We start from the raw sequence: 13,940 nt of genomic DNA on the forward strand, positions 1-13,940 counted from the left end.
GGCTTGTCCTTTCACGTGCTTGGTCTGACTGCGGAAGTAGCTGAGTCATTCCAGACACTATGACACAGAGAACCATTAGCTGTGGGACAAAAGGAATTTACCAAAAAAAAATTTTTTTTAATTGTTTACAAAGTAACAGTGATTGGGCAAATCCTGAAGATAGAGAGTGGAAATAGGTAAGTTTTAGAGGTAAAATTTATCAACGATTCCCTAAGGAAAAATGTGCATAGGGAAGAAACCTAGAATGATGGGAACAAGTTGTTAAGGAGGAGGTTTGCATACCATTTCCTACTTCTTAGTCATTTCACTGATGTTTAACACTTACTTGGTTAAAGGGCTTTACTCAGCAAAAGATGTATTTAATGTGAGAGGCAGGTTTCCAAAATTGGTTTCCTAGACCACGCCTTCACATGTGTATATAAAGTCCATGCTACCTCAAATTGCATTGCATTAGATGTCAGAAATCCTAGGCCTCTCATGTTCTGTTTTGTTTTGTTTGGTAGATATCAGGATAGCCCACCAACTCTCAAGGTAATTTGTAGTTTAGTGAGTTAAGTCAAGGGCTGGAAAACTACCTCCTGTGAGCCCAATCTGGCTCATTGCCTTTAAAGCTTCATTGGAACATAAAAGCTCTTTATTGGCCCATCCATTTATTTACCATCTTTGAATGTTTCCCATTGTGCTGACCGTGTTTAGTGGTTGTGACGAGCGCTGTGGCCCACAAAACCTAAAATATTTACTTTCTGACCCTTCAGAGAAAAAGTCTGTTGATCCCTGTGGTAAGCCCAAAAGGTTTGTCTCTGTAAGTGAAAGACCACAAGTAGAGCAGAACTTAGACTTGGTTCAGTGAGGATTCCAGAGAGGTTTCCTTTTTGATTCTCATATCTGCCCTTCTGGTTGACCTTGTTCTTTAGTTTGGTTCAAAGACAGTGGTAGCAACTAGGGACTACCTGTTTCTTTCTTCACATTCAGTGAAAGAGCTGCTCTTCCATTCTTGGTGTTGAGTAGTTCACTACTCACTCCCAGTGCATAGCTTCCTCTAACCTTGACTCCCATCTATGCTAAAGACTAAATCTTTAGCTTTTTATCCAGTTCCATTGGCCTTTGTAGGACCTTCAGTTTCCACTCCCACTTGATACCATGAGCTCAAAATCTGTTTTTACCTCTGGGGATTTTCTGTCTTAGCTTTGAGCTTGGCTACATAGCAACGCTTTGGGGGACTTGTTATAATCAGCATTTCTTTCTTTCTTTCCTTCCTTTTTTTTTTTTTTAAGGGGATCCAAAGTCAAATTCAGTCAGTGGCTGAATGACAACACAGTGATTCACAACCTTGTAGATTCTCTTATGTCATAGGGCATCAGTGGGAAGGAGTAGAATCCTGGAAACTTGAGGTGGAAATACATGGGCAGATTCCAACAAAGCTGAGGCCTGTGACCTCTGACCTGTGACCTCTTAGCTGAGCCTCCTGTGCTATTAGAAGGAAGTCTTCCTCTACTCTGAGATAGTTTCCTTGCAGGGGACTGTAGATCCTCAAGACTTGCCTCCACTACCTCTCGTTTTTCTAGACCTAGTAATCAGACTAGAGTCCTTGACATGGGGAAGGGAGCAGGGAAGGGGTGGGTACCCACCGGGTATAAAGTATGACCATGAGGAGACACTCTATCTGCTAAAATAAGAAATTTTATAATTTATATCAATAGGAACCTGAGAAATAATGTGTGTTTGTGGATTTTGTAGGTATTGAAGCAGGTGGAAGTAATGTAATATTGGATTAGGCTGGATTTGTTGATACGAGTGCATTCAACACCCATTCCAGACTCAGCACGTTAGCTTGGGTACCTGGGAATGCCTTCAACAGTTTGCTCAAATGACTGAAACCTGCACCCAAAGCTAGCGTATGCTAAAGTCAAAATGCCAGAACTTTCTAAGTACGTTGTAGCAAAATTTCTTGACCTTGGCGTGACTGACGTTTTGAACTGGGTAGCTCTTTGTTGTTGGGAGCTGTCCTGTGCAATGTAAGATGGCCCAGTGCCACATACTCTTCCCTGCCACCCTAGTTGTAACAATAAAAAGTGCCTTGATACCTCCGTGTGCACCAGCCACGTGGGGCTCATTCGTAACACAGCTCCTTAAAGAAAAAAGTCTCAAGACACTGCCATATGTTTCCTGGGAGGGGGGACCAAAAGTTTCCCCAGCTGAGAACCACCGCTGTAGAAGGTTTACAAAGGCATAGGAATGCCAGACCACTGGAGTGGATTTATCACATAAGATCCGCTTACCCAAACCCCCTGTGTGCCCTGGGAGGGCTCAGAGGACACTTCCTTTGCCAGAGGTTTAAGAAACGTATTGGTGAGGGGAGCGTTAGCAGTCTTGGAATGCTCTGTAGCTACTCTTCTCTGCAGGCCAGGAATGAGAGAGGGAAATTATGTCCTCATAATGGGCTCCCTAAATTCAGTGAGGCTAATGGGATCGTGGGGCATCATTGGTCAAGTGGAAACACTTCATTGGCAGAGATAAAGTGAGCGTGTTTTTCACAATGAACAGCAAACTGAAAGGGATCATAAGAATGGTTTGATACACAGAGATTTTCTACATTTGCTCATGTGGTATCTCTAGGGCTGAAATAAATGGGAAGTCTACTAATACCCTACTTGATTTGAATCAGGAGAAAAGCTCTAGGTCTGATGAACATGTCTGACCTGAATCAACATGAGAGTTGTGGTCCCTCAGCTAATTCCATAACATGAGTCAGTTCCCATTTCCAGAGCATCTTGAATGAAGGGCAGGCCGGGTCCCCTTGAGGGAGGATATACCCTGGTATACTACCAATACCGTAAATCATCCCTAGACTCCTTCAGCATGACTTCCAGCCACATTTTATGGAGGTTGTGCATTAGGTTAGTGGAAATCACCAGAAGATGAAGGAAGCACTAGACGCTGGAGCTGACATTAACTCCTGGACCCCAAAATGGCATTGTGGTCTACTGGTTAGTACGGGGACTTATAAATGACAAATAATTAAGGGATGTTTTTGCTTGGGTCCATCCACATGAGCTGGTCTAAATGGATCCCTGCACTCATCCTCTGGTTATTTACCAAGTTCCAGAATGCAGAGTTGCAGTTGGAATAACCAACTGGCAGAATCCTCACCTTGGTTCTCTAGCCCATGGTACAAGGGCAATTTTGATAAGAAAGGACAAGTGAACACGATAACTGCCTTGTACGTACCAAAACAGAGAACCAAAAGCAGTATTATATTACTGGAAGGATTGAAGAGATTAGTGCAACTAGCAGTATCCTGAAAGCTGCAGGGGTCATGATTTCCATCATATTCCCATTCAGTTCACTCATTTGACCTGTGCAGAAGACAGGTGAATCTTGAAGAATGACATGGGATTATTGTAAACTTAATTAGGAGTTAATGCCATTTGCAGCTCCAGATGTGGCTTTATTGCTAGAGAACACATCTGCTGGCACCTCATATGCAGCTACTGAACTGACATGTGCTTTTTTTTCTCTATACCTATTAGCAAATATCATCCACTGAAGTTCAGTTTCATCTGGTAGGGCTATCAATACGTTTTTATTGACCCAGCTCCGGGCTACATCACTGTACAATCTTGTTTCACAGTGTAGTTCAAGGATTGGCAAACTACAATCCATGGGTCAAATCTGGCTGCCACTTGTTTCTGTAAATAAGATTTTATTGAAACAACCATGACCACTCTTATATATTGCCTACGGGTGCTTTCGTGCTAAAATGGCAGAGTTGAGTAGTTGTGACCGAGATTGAGTGGTCTGCAAAGCCTAAACCATTTACTACATGGCTCTTTACCAAAATAATTTTATGATCCCTGATAATGTCTGTGTTGTCTGTACCTGGTAATGTAGGCAGTGTCTGTGACAGATAGGGATGCTGCATGGAGATGACAACACAAATATTTAGGATTGGGGGGCAGAGTTATGTCATCCTCAACACAAATATTTAGGATTTGGGGGCAGAGTTATGTCATCCTCTGCATGTGACATGACTCCTTCTGTGAAAGCAGCTTCTGGCTTTATTGGTCCCTAGTTAAAACTAAATACATGGCCATGAGCCAGAAAGTTATGCAATGAAGTCATAAATTTGGGCATACCAGCAGCACTTCATCATCTAGTGGAAGTGATACGTATGAGACTGGGCTCGAAGTCACAAGTGAGTTGCACAGCAAGTGGCTCAAATTCCCAGAGCTCCAGTTCCTTCTACAGCGACTCCCATCTCACAGCCCATGCCTGTGACCTCATGAGGAGTTCTGTGTGATCAGTTGAATGAGGAGGAAGATTTGGGTGCTGTTCTCCAAAGGAGATTCCCCAACCTCCAGCCGGGAATTTGATTACATGAGACCACTTCCATCATGGAAGGGACAGCACTTTCTTTTCACTGGAAAAACCAGTTGCTGTAGATATGGAACTGCCTTTCCTCTTCCAGTGCGTCTGATAAAAGTACCATCTGTGGACCTCACACAATGCTTTATTCTCTGTCATTGTATTCCATCCATCATTGCTTGTGACCCGGGAAGTCATTTTACAAAAAACGAATTGTGGCAATTGGGCTTGTGTTCACAGAATTCACTGATCTCGTACCATGCTTCTGCTTAGATATGCCTGGATTCTCAGAATTCCGACAAGCTCTGATTTCTCCTTCCACATTTGTGTAAGGCCTAATTCCTATTTAAAAATTCCCTTATCTCTAAAATCATAGTGACGTGGCTTTCCTAATTGAACCCTGACTGGTATTGAACCCTGTAGTGTAAGTGCCTGACATTAAGCTTTTGATTGCCAAGGCATCCATTTAAAAAGACATCTATTTTTTTCTTTTCTGTTTTTTAATTGAAGTATAGTTGATATACAATGTTGTGTTAGTTTCTGGTGTACAGCAAGGTTATTCAGTTATACATGTATATATCCTTTTTCATATTCTTTTCCATTATAGTTTATTACAAGGTAAATATAGTTCCCTGTGCTATAAAGTAGGACCTTGTTGTTTATTTCTTTTATATATGGTAGTTTGTATCTGTTAATCCCAAACTCTTAATTTATCCCTCCCCCCCTTTCCCCTTTGGTAACTGTAAGTTTGTTTTCTATGTCTGTGAGTCTGTTTCTGTTTTGTAAATAAGCTCATTTGTATCATTTTTTTAGAGACCACATATAAGTGATATCTTGTGATATGTCTTTCTCTTTTTGACTTACTCCACTTAATATGATAATCTGTAGGTGCATCCATGTTGCTGCAAATGGCATTATTTCGTTCTTTTTTATGGCTGAGTAGTATTCCATTGTGTATATGTGTATGTGTGTGTGTGTATGTATATATATATATATCACATCTTTTTTATCCATTCATCTGTCGATGGACATTTAGATTGCTTCCATGTCTTGGCTACTGTAAATAGTGCTGTGAACAATGTGGTGCATGTATCTTTTTGAATTAGAGTTTTCTCTGATATATGCCCAGGAGTGGGATTGCTGGATTGTATGGTAACTCTATTTTTAGGTTTTTTAAGGGACCTCCATACTGTTTTACACAGTGGCTGCACTGATGTACGTTCCCACCAACAGTGTAGGAGAGTTGCCCTTTCCTCCACACCCTCTCCAACATTTATTATTTGTAGACTTTTTGATGATGGCCATTCTGACTGGTGTGAGGGGATACCTCATTGTAGTTTTGATTTGCATTTCTCTAATAATTAGTGATGTTGAGCATCTTTTCATGTGCCTATTGGCCATCTGTATGTCTTCTTTGGAGAAGTGTCTATTTAGGTCTTCTGCCCATGCTTTGATTGGGTTTTTTTTTTTCTTTTTTTTTTTTTTGTTATTGAGTTATATGAGCTGTTTGTATATTTTTTAAATTAAGCCCTTTTCAGTTGCATTATTTGCAGATATTTTCTCCCTGTCTGTAGGTTGTCTTTTCATTTTGTTTATGGTTTCCTCTTCTGTGCAAAAGTTTATAAGGTTGATTAGGTCCCATTTATTTATTTTTTTCTTTTATTTCTATTGCCTTGGTAGACTGACCTAAGAGAACATGGCTACGATTTATGAAAAGACATCCATTTTATATAAACATATTGCCAGCTGTATGGCACAGCTCCTAGCAAAGCAACCAGATAAGGATAACCACTAGTGGATAACCACTAGGCAACCCACACCCATGAAGTTCCCATTTCAGAAGCCCCTGGCAATCTAGATACCTGACCACTTGAGTGAGCCTGCCTCCACTCTCCCACACCCTAATTCTCACTCTTATGCTTCAGGTTAGCCAATAATGAGTGAACCTACGTGAAACCCCACATACCCCACCCCTGAAGCCTAATAAAGGCAGGGCCCCAGGGCCGAGCTCTCTCTACCAAGTAGGAATTCTGAGAATCCAGGCATATTCAGCTACCGAAGTGGAACTTTTAACAGGAACATGGTATAAGATCAGTGACTTCTGCATGCCTAAAGGCCACACAGCAAGATAGAAAGTAGAGAGTATCTGTGAGTAATAGATCTTGTTTTTCAAAGTTCTCTAATGTTTTTTTTAAATTTATTTATTTTATTTATTTTATTTTTGGCTGCATTGGGTCTTCGTTGCTGTGCACGGGCCTTCTCTAGCTGCGGTGAGTGGGGGCTACTCTTTGTTGCGGTGCGCAGGCTTCTCATCGCGGTGGCTTCTCTTGTTGTGGAGCACAGGCTCTAGGCGCATGGGCTTCAGTAGTTGTGGCTCGCAGGCTCAGTAGTTGTGGCACATGGGCTTAGTTGCTCTGTGGCATGTGGGATCTTCCTGGACCAGGGTTCGAACCCGTGTCCCCTGCATTGGCAGGCGGATTCTTAACCACTGCCCCACCAGGGAAGCCCAATGGTTTCCCTAATGGTTTTTTGCTGAAGTGTGTCTTGTGATAGTAATAAGAACCATAAAGGCTGGCCCAGCCACAACACTGGCCCCAGTGGGGGAAATGTCTGTGGGGCTCTGTGTGAGTAATTCGGAGCCCAGGTGAGTGCCTCAGGCATTTGTAGCTAAGAGCATTACCATCAGTAGGCTGTGGCTTGCAGGGTCTTAGTTCCCCAACCAGGGATCAAACCCGGGCCTGCTGCAGTGGAAGCACAGAGTCCTAACCACTGGACTGCCAGGGAATGCTCCTGATTTTCATTCTTGGAGGTAAAAATTTCAACATTTTTATCACTAGGTATTATGTGTAATTTTTCTGTAATTTTATTTTAGTTTTAAATGTGATCGTTCTAGGAATAACCATTTCACATATATTTTCAAATTTATCACTATAATATTCCTCAAAATGTTCTCTTAAAATCTTTAGTGATGCTCCCTTTTTAACTTCTGAAATTGGTAATAATGCCATTTCTGTCTTTTTTTCTTGATCACTGTTACTGGACTTTGTCAATTTTATTGTTTTAGTCACAATGTTCTTTTGGCCCTTTTTTTAAAAATCCACTTATTTTGTTTTCTATTTCATGAATCTCATTTCCTTCCATATACTTAGTGTATTTTTTGTCACTTGTTTATTAAATTCCCGAGGGGGATGTTTTAATTTTCAGATTCAGCCTCTCTTCTGTTTTAGTATATGCTTTTAAAGTTCCACATTTCTTCCTAAATATGTATTGAAAACTCCCATTCTAACTGAGAATTTTGCATTTCTCCTTGTGGTTCTGTCAATTTTGCTTTTTCAAGTTTGCTTTTACATTATGTGAAGCTGTTATTCATGATAATTTGAAACTTATTGTTTCTTTGTATATCTTATAATGCTTTTTTCTTCAAGGACTACTTTGTCCAATATTAATATGTTTTTAAATTATAGAAATAATTTGAAGCCTATGATGATGCTCTCTTCCCTAGAGAGAATTTTCATTTGTTTCCATTAGATGATTGAAGATACTAACAAAAAAGCTTTACTCTAATCCAATTTCAAGTAATTGAGGTAATTTGGAGTTTGGTTTCAGTCTCCCCCAAAGGCGATCCATTACCATTTTATCCTTATTCCTATAGGCAGCTCTTTAAGGTTTTACTACGGACTCCTCTTCTCCCTACCCTGACCTCCTCTCAAGCCCCTTGACCATGGCTAAAGTGATGCTTAGCTTTCAATAACAGAATGGGTAGGAGCCACCAAGAAAGACAGTAGCAGCGCCAAATTGGACAACTTTGCCAAACTCCGCGCTGGCATTTCTTGTTGTAAGACGTGAGGGGCAGCAATTGTGGGTTTTTTAATGGTGACACAGATGTATATTTTGATAACAGCAATTACAGGCTCAGTATTGTAAGGAGCATAGCAGGCCACTGCCGGCTTGCAATGCGGAGAGAACTGAATTAAAGCAATTTTATAACCAAAAAAAAAAAAAAAAAAATAGCTCTTAAAATTCCTCTACCCTGAGTGTTTCAGGAACCCCCTACAAGAATTCAGTGCCTAGAAGCTCAGGGTACTCGGAAGTACTTCCTCTTCAGGGGCCGGGACCGTGGCCGTCGTTTCTCTCGGGCATTCTGGGAAGTGTAGTCTGAGGTCCGTGCAGCCCAGAGCACTTCCGCTTCTGGACGGCAGGGCTAGGGAATTCTGGGAAGTGGTCAACGGGCTCCCTCTCGTGGGAAGGCGGCGCTTTCGCTGTGGGAGGGGCGGGCTACTGCCCACCTTCCCCTCAGGTAAATGGGTCTTCGATCCCCGGGGCCCCTCCAAGCCCGGGCTCTCCAAGCCTGGGCGGGGAGCCAGCGAGGCCCTGGCCCTCGTCCTCGGGGAGAGTAAGAGAAGCTGCTGCCGGCTGCAGAGTATGGGGTTGGGGGAAGTTTGTGCTCCCCTCCGCTGAGCCTGCCGTTTGGAGAGGCTCGTGCAGCCCTGTGTTGAGGGCAGCTCGAGTCGCTTGTCACCTGGTTTGAAGTTCTCCCGGCGCTCCAACCGGCTTCCTTCTCCTACCAGCCAGCTCTGCCACTTCCTGGCGGTATAACTTTATGCGAGTTACTTAATCTGTCTTGGCCTCATTATCCTCATCACTAAAGTAGTGTCATTAATCATTGATAAGTCCCTTATCATTTTGTACAAATTAACTTCATTAAATGACTGCAACAGCCTTATGAGGTAGGTAAAGCTATTAGGCTTTTTTTCTTTTTTCTTTTTTTTAACAGATAAGGAAAGGGAGGTATTGTTTGGGGGAAATAAAGCACCCGCCTAACACACAAAGTCCTCTCTACACAGTGTCGAAAAGAAACCAATCTTATTACTGAATAAGCATTTCCAGAGTACAATGTTGTAGATAATTTGTGGAAAGAGATTACAGAGAAAGAAATTTAACACTATTTATACAGTCAAGCAATTACGTGCTAGTCTATTTTTGACGACTTGGTACATACATTCTCAAGATTAACGGTATCTTGTTTTCCTATAAGAGGAAGCCACTGCCCCCATTTACTGCAAATTCTTTGATAAATTCATCTTAAATTTACTTGGGAATGTTTTGTTAATTGACTTTCTCTGAAGGAATAGTAAAATATATCTGATCTCCCCTGCTAGCAGATTTACAACTCACTGAAAGGCACCTTCATTAAACTCCCACAGTGACTGGAACGCTGGGTTATTTTCTAAGATGTTTATATTCTAAAGGGAAAAACCCCAGGACTTTGAAAAACGCTTCTGGGTTGTAAACTTGGTAAGAGGCTTCCTTAGCCTCTAACAAGATTTTCATGCATATGGCAAGGTTAAAGAAAGGATCCAAAAGCACTGGGTTTTTTATGGAGTTGCTCTAAGAAAAGGGACAGGAAAAACAGACCCTTTGGACAAGGAAAAAAAATTTTTTTTTTAAATTTACTCTTGTGAGTTTATCTTATTTGCCCAAGACTTAATAGCTAGTAAGAGGCAGAACTACCATTTGAACCCGAGGAGTTGAAGCCTCAAATCTGGGTTTTTAATCTCTATGCTGTACTTTTTTTTTTTTTTAAATCATTAGAAATAGTCATGTGAATGGTTTAAAGAAGTCTTTTTTTCTATCAGGTTTGGAAGTGGTTTGGGGCTTTGTAATTTATATCCTCATTATAAAAGGAATGTATGCCCATTATAGAGAGATTAGGAAATACAGAACTGTAAAGAGGAAAGAAACGAAATTACCCATAATCTCAAGGTTTAGAGATAACACTGTTAACATTTTTAATGCATTTTGCATTGGAGCTTTACTACGCATGGTATTTCTTCCTAAATTTTTATTAAGGAAAGGCCCAAACATACACAAAACAGAGAAAATAGTGTAATGAAACCTGCCCACCACCCCATCAGTCATCTGCAACCCTTGTCAAAGTTTTGCCTATCTAATTGTGTCCATTCCCCTTCTCACACAAAATACTTTTGCGGAAATTGGGAGGAAGAGAAGATGAAATAATTTAAACTAAAAACAAACCCCAGTCATGGAGTCACTAGAATTTAAAATCCATTAACATAAATTGATTATATATGAAGAGCAAAGGAAAGCAACTGTTAATAACTTCACGGTTTTCATTCCTGGCAGCCAGGAGGATGGTAGTTATGTAGGTAAAAAAGTTTTGGGACATAGAAACATTGAAAGTTGGAGAGGAATAATTATGAATTTGGTGTCTTTATTTTGAAGTTTGACTTGAAACAGTCCAGTCTTCTAAATCTTGGTTTCTGATATGTTTCTCCCTTTGGCTGTGTGCTACTTTGTTGCAGGGAGAATGTCATATTCTTTAAAGTGTACTTAGCACCAAAGACTGGCAGGGAGAAATTCTTAAGTATTTGTGGCCGGTGTAGCTGCCCAATATCCTGAAACATAGGCCTGCCGCTCAGTTAGATTTTATTCAAAATTCCTGAAATGGACTTAGGAAACAGTAAAGGAGAACAATATAAACTTCAGTGATCCTTTATCTCACTTTCAATGGGTTGCAGAATCTCCTAATTTTTTTCACAGCATTCAAAAGTTGATATACATTAATTATTGATAATATTTTCATGATCTAAAGAAACCTTATTTAGAAACCGACTATCTCTAATTTACGTGTCCTGTGTTTATCATCTGAGAATATTTGCTAACTTGCTGTAGGTGGTCGTGAGTCAGGCAGAGTTTCCAGTGCTTTTACATGTATTTATTACATGTATCTTCCTCATATCAATCCTATTATTATTTCCATTTTACAAATGAAGAAGAAGGGACAGAGTTCACAGAGTAAGTGGCAGAACAAGTATTTTAACCTAGGCAGCCTGAGTCCAAGTCTGTGATCGTGGTTATCATACACGGTTTGTATTAGTCTGCAAGACAAGAACTCACAAGAAGTCTTACTGGAGCACGGAATATTTAAGCTATGACCTAGAAGTGAATAGAGCATCAGTATATGACAAGAAGGAACAGCAGATACAAAAAAGCTTTTTGTAGGAGTACAAGCGATTCACCATGGCTGGACATGTAGCGTGGAAAGCAGATTTGAAGAGGGAAACAAGCATATGGAAGATTCCTGTTTGTGAGGCTGGCCAAAGTATTTGGACCTTCCCTTAAGGGCACTGGATAGACATGCATGTGAAAAGGATTGAATTTCCATGTTAGGCTACAGCTTTCTGGCATCAGGAAGGAAAAAAAATTGATTGAAGTTAAACATTCTGTTCATGTTGATTATACAAGATGTGGTTAGTGTAACGGTTACCTCTCAGGCTCTGGTTGTCAAATGCCAAATTTTGAAACCTGGCTCTAGTACTTACTAATTTAGTAACATGGGCAAATTACTTAACTCTCTCTGCCTCTGGCTCCATTGTAAACTGTAAAATAGAGGAAATAATAGTATTTACCTAAAAAAAGTTGTGAAGATGAAGTGAGATCCCAGAGTCTAAAGAGGTGGGAGTAGTCCCTGGCCCACACTAAGTGCTGCATAAGAGATAGCTGCTAAGGATAACAGAAAAAGGAATATATGTTCAGAAATGAGAAATGCAAAAATATATTGTCATGGATATATGGATAGTTTTAGGTATTCCTCTCTTCTCTCCAGTTTCATTTCTTTGAAACATCAATTCTGTCATACTGTTAATGGAAATAATCAATAATCAACCTATAATAAGAATAGAAGAGAGTTTTATTTGAGCCAAACTGAAGACTGTAGCTTGGGAGACAGCCTCTCAGATAGCTGTGAGGAACTGTTCCAAAGAAGCATAGTTTTCAGCACAGTTTTATATCTTGTCAGAACAAAGAACATCAAACATGACAGGGGTATATTCCTTCAAGGTTTCAAAAAAGACATTAGCACTCACATTACAAGTCAGCGTGGCCTCAGCTCCAGGGAGCCTTATCATTGAAGGAACGCTAGCATTGACATCCCAGGAAGGGAGGCATTTTTCTCTCTTCAAAATGGGCATTCTTTACTTCTAGACACTGCACACATTTTTTTTTTAATTTTTAAAAATATATTTTTATTATTTATTTATTTATTTTTGGCTGCATTGGGTCTTTGTTGCTGCACACAGGCTTTCTCTAGTTGTGGCGAGCGGGGGCTACTCTACATTGCGGTGCGTGGGCTTCTCACTGCGGTGGCTTCTCGTTGCAGAGCACGGACTCTAGGCACTCAGGCTTCAGTAGTTGTGGCGTGCGGGCTCAGTAGTTGTGGCTCGCGGGCTCTAGAGCACAGGCTCAGTAGTTGTGGCACACGGGCTTAGTTGCTCCGCGGCCTGTGGGATCTCCCTGGACCAGGTCTCGAACCTATGTCCCCTGCATTGGCAGGCGGATTCTTAACCACTGGACCACCAGGGAACTCCTGCACCCTTTTCTTTAATGGTTAAAGCAGATGTATGTTTACTAGGCCACAAAACAGGCTGTTTTAGTTAGCATAAAGTTTAAAGTTAAATTACGTAAAAGCCAGAATGACTTCCCCATACCTCAGTATGTGCAAATTTCTTCCATCAATATATTTGAACAAACAACAGTCTTTGTAGTGACTATTGTATAAACACCTAATTAACAACGTGTTTGTCTTTCAAATTAAGAAACTCCCTGTGGATTGATTACAATGGCCCTGATTGCATTGAGAAATTGATCACACAGTCCATGCTGAAGCTTGTCTTCTCACTCCATGTGTTGTTGTCCTCAGCAGCCAAGTTCTGAATTATCTGACTGTTCTGTTAACAGTAGTGGAAATAGACAATACAATCTGCCCCTGTTGCATTTTTTGGGTCTTTCACTCATCTAAAAATCGTCTAAAACTGCATTTTAAGCCTATCATTTCCCCTCTCCCCCCTTTTTTTTCCTCTGGTAGAGGGGGTACAGTTCTATTACACTGATCTGTTTCTTAACAGTCTTTTAAGATTCTGACTCTTCAAATATTTGTTTAATCATGTTTTGTTTGTCAGTGAGATAAAGTTAAGCTCTGCCGGCGTCATAGAACTGCTTCACAGGAAGGGGATCCTGGAAGTCGTTGGCCGGGAACTCCCAAGAGTTTGGGGTTGTTTTGTTTTGTTTTAAAGCTCCAACGGGGAGGACACGGCCCTTCCTCCTCTTGGGGCTCTGGGAAGTGTATTCCCCCGGACTCTATCCGGAAACGAGGGGCAGCGGCCTGTCTCCGGGGCTTCTGGGAAGTGTAGTTCCGAGCGCTGTGTAGTCAGAGGCACTTCCGCTCCGGGAAAGAGAAGCAGCCACCATTTTTTTCGATCCGGGAGGTGAGTCGGCCCTGCACACCCAAGACCCCTGCGAGCCTTTTCGGCCTGAGCGTGGGACTAGTCGCTACCTAGCCGGCTGTCTTAGGATGGAGAAGTCGCGGCCGCCGGCGGAGGCTGAGAGGTGGAGGGCGGAAGTGCGTCATCCTTCTGTTCTCCTCCCCCGCTTACCAAGCAGAGCTGCTACTTCTATCGGTACAATATATGGCGAGTTGTTGATTATCCGTGCGTCCTACTTTCCTCCTCTGTAAGATAGCGGGAGAGACGGTCACTACTGGGTAGGGTTGTGATTAG

This window comes from Eubalaena glacialis, chromosome 18 (assembly GCF_028564815.1).
Source record: "Eubalaena glacialis isolate mEubGla1 chromosome 18, mEubGla1.1.hap2.+ XY, whole genome shotgun sequence".
Classification (NCBI taxonomy): Eukaryota; Metazoa; Chordata; class Mammalia; order Artiodactyla; family Balaenidae; genus Eubalaena; species Eubalaena glacialis.